The following is a 3623-nucleotide window of genomic DNA, read 5'->3' on the forward strand; positions in this document are numbered from 1 at the left end:
GACTACTAACCAGAAGGTTGGTGGTTCAAACCCACCAGCACTTCATGGAAGCAAGATGGGGCAATATACTTCCATAAAGATTTGCTGCCTCAGAAACCCAATAGGTGTCAGTATGAGTCAGAATCCACTCGATGGCAGTGAGTTTGGTTTTTTGGTTAGCCCAAAACTGAGTCACAGATAGATGCCAACATACCAACTGGGAATGAGATGGAGAGTCATTGGAAATTATTCATAATAATTACTGTCAGTTAAGAGGAAGAAGTGACTCATGGAGACCTAATAACTTTCAGGATATGTAGTATGGTTCACTCTATTCTTTTTGAAAAACAAGAAACACAAAAACTCTCATTGAATTCAGTTCCTCTTGCAGTTACTCCACCACTCTTCTGTCAGTTTGTTGCACTATGTTGGCTTGTATCTTGCTATACTAGAAGCTATATCATCAGTATTTCAAATATCATCAGGGTCACCTGTTGAGCCCAGGTTATGAAGGAGTTGTTCAGCGTGAGGAATTTGCTAACACACGACAATGCAAGTGCAAGAAGGAGAGTTTATTAGCTAGCTTGAGCTAGGGTCCCTGCTCTTGCCAACATAGTGGCCTAAGCAAAAGACCTCGTGCTCCTTTACTATCACATTTTTATAGAAAAATATAGGGTGGAGTAGCACCAGGGCAAAGGGGTACAGATGATTGGTTTTTGCTAAGGTGTTTAGGGCAGGTATCTGAGATGTTGGGGGACGTGTTGGAATCCCCAGGCTCCAAAGTCTACTTAGGGAATTATTATCTAGGGAGGATGCAGAGCCTTGATACGTGGGAGACTCCAGGAGCCAGGCAAATCTCTGATAAGTGCTGAATCCGGAGGGTAGATAAAAGCCCTGAGGCATGGGGAGTGTTAGAATCCCCGACACTAAAAGACTTCTGGTTAAAGATATACCTGGAGGCCATTAGGACTCAGGCCTCACATTTCCCCCTTTTTTTTTTATTATGCATATGAGGAATCATTCTCTTGTATTACAGGAGATAAAGACTGATACTGTTGCTTCAAGACCATGAGTTGTACAGTATTAACTCGATCTTTCACAAAGTTGACTAATCTGTTTAAAACACAAGGACTAACTGTTAGTAAAACTAGTTAATTACAGTATCAGAACTCTAAGCACCTGAGAGAGTAGGCACTTCTCAGAACATTGTTTTGCGCTACTCCTAACAGAAATTTTCTCCACGCGGACAATTTTAGCAATCAGGAGTTCCTCAGTTGCTTACAGAAAATTTCACTTCGGAGTTTATAAAGACTTATGGGTGGCAAAGTTACACTAAGTAATTTACTACACTGCAGGCTACTCCCTGATTTTTCTAGCTATTACTTCAAAAATTTACATCCCTTTCACCATCAGTTTAAGAATGATCATACCTATGGAAATGTGTAAGTCAGCTACTTCATGCTTTTATCTCCCCCCATTTTAAATAGCTAATTTCTAATTTGCCCATCCCTATCAGACCAGTACTCTGAGGAAGCGTGATCCTTTCTCTCTGGAGAATCTTCTGTTCTGCTTGGAAACTTCAGGCATGTGGATCCATAAACAAGCAAAGTCCAGCTCAGCACAAGTTATTAAATTGCAGCAACTTAACACCATCTGTGTCAGTCATCTTCTTCTCCATTTGGTCGGGTTCCAGTCAGCTCAGCTCTAGCTATCCCAGCTAGGTCATGGGTACTAGCTGCTAAGTTTGAGAGTTACATTCTTCCCTTCACTTCAGACCAGCTAGCACCTTCTGTCACATCTTCAGTCCTCAGGGACTATTTCAATGCTCGTAGGCTCACAATTCATTGCACTTCAGACCAGCTAGCCCTTCCTTTTATCTCCAGCTCCTGGGCTTTCCCCGCATAGGTAGGGCAGGTCCAGCTGGATGAAGTGCACAAAGTGCTGGTTTAACTTGATGAACTTGAGGTGTTGGTCAAAGAACTGCTCATGGCTGACACCCTTGCGGCTAAAGGTTATTATTCTCGAGATTTCAGGCTGCACACAGGCTCGTCCCTGTCATTGCTCTGGCTTGCGTATCCAATCATCCCCGAAGGCCTTGGGCTACTTGGCTCTAATTCAGCTCAGAGCTTAGCTAAGAGTAGCTAGCTCAGGCCAGGGAAAAAGTCCGTGCGGTAGAGAAGTTCAGGTTTGTTAGAGTCCACCATCTGTTCTTTGTTATTGTTATTCTAGGTAGATACATACCAGAGTGAGGGGTTAGTTCTCAGCATTGGGTAGGTGGCTTGAAAGTACTCAAAGAAATCTGGTGCTACCTCCAGGTTATCTTCGACGACCACTGCTGCTGAGAATTTGAACCTGTGGAAGATTTGGCCCAGAGTCCAGCGGTAATGCTGCGTAATTTTATAATAGCTCTGGAATTTATGGTGGTCGGGCGGCACAGCAACGTTGCTCAGGTCAGGTTGCTGGATGTGCGTGATGGCACTGCTATAGGAGGCAATGACCTGGGCTGTTTCCTCATGCCCACAGTCCTGGTTGACAATGATGGGGTACAGGCACATGCGGTGGGGCAGGGGGGCCCGCAGTGGGCACTCTCAACCACTGCTTCCACTGAGCATGATGCTCCCTAACCTGCTACATCAATCCCCACTGACGTTCCAACTCCACTTCAGCATCCTGGGCTAGGAGGATCACCTCACGGGTGAGGCTGGCGGGGTCGTCATCAAGAGAACTGCTTGAGGGAGGCCTGCCAGGTGCTGGGCATGTCCTGAAGAAGAGAAGGAGCAGGGCATTCCAGGCTACAAAGAGGATAGTGCCCCACAGCACAATCCCTGCAGACTGCTTCTTCAGCATCCTGATCTTAGGTCAAAGAGTACTAAATTCAGCTAGTTTTTTCTTTGCTGCACTTCCCCCATTTCCACTCAGGTGGATCTAGGTGGTTACAAGCAAGTAACATACAAGTTTACTATTCATTGGCTTCCTTTAACTTTCAGTCCTGGGAGGGGTTTTTCTCATGGACCATGACTTTTCTGCTTTGATGGATCTAAAGCTTATCTGCTTGCTTGAAATGCAAAAAGTTAAACAGTCATTTTTTTTTTTTTTCTTCTTCAGGTCTTCTCTTCCCATGTAAAGATTCCCTCAGCAGTACTGGGTGGGGCTCGGGTTTTCTACTTAAGTTTCTATATGGGTTCTACAGGGTTTAAAACAAAAGTTTGCATTTCTTCCAGGCAAATTCTATTTCCCCTTTTATTATATCTGATTAAGTATTGGCTGAAGGCAGACTTACACACTTTTAATTGTATATTTCATTTATGCAGAGAAATTATTTGTAATAATCTTATTGGACCCAAATTTGGAAAGGAGTGTCGGCGCGAGGAACGTGTCACTGACTCGACAATGCAAAAGAAAAGGAGAGGTTTATTTCCAAACTCGAGTTGGGGTCTCTGCTTACACCGATGCAACAGCTTGGGCAAAAAGACCCCGCACCCCCTTCGTTCTACATATTTATAGGAATTTTAAGGGGCAGTTATACAAGGTGGGGCTGAACATCAATGATTGGTGCAGGGGACAGGTTCTGCTATTTGGTGGCGACTGATAGGTGCAAGCTCGGGACTTTCCAGTTTCCTGTTGAGGAAGGGGTCCCCCCTCGG

The 3623-nt window shown here is 44.6% G+C and overlaps 1 pseudogene; it reads right to left on the reverse strand.

The window, feature by feature from the left end:
• Positions 1-1839: 1839 nt before the first annotated feature.
• Positions 1840-2826, reverse strand: LOC103203257 (annotated as a pseudogene).
• Between the last annotated feature and the right edge of the window lie 797 nt (positions 2827-3623).

This window comes from Orycteropus afer, unplaced genomic scaffold, assembly GCF_000298275.1.
Source record: "Orycteropus afer afer isolate SDZICR_OR568_19922 unplaced genomic scaffold, OryAfe1.0 scaffold00208, whole genome shotgun sequence".
NCBI lineage: Eukaryota > Metazoa > Chordata > Mammalia > Tubulidentata > Orycteropodidae > Orycteropus > Orycteropus afer.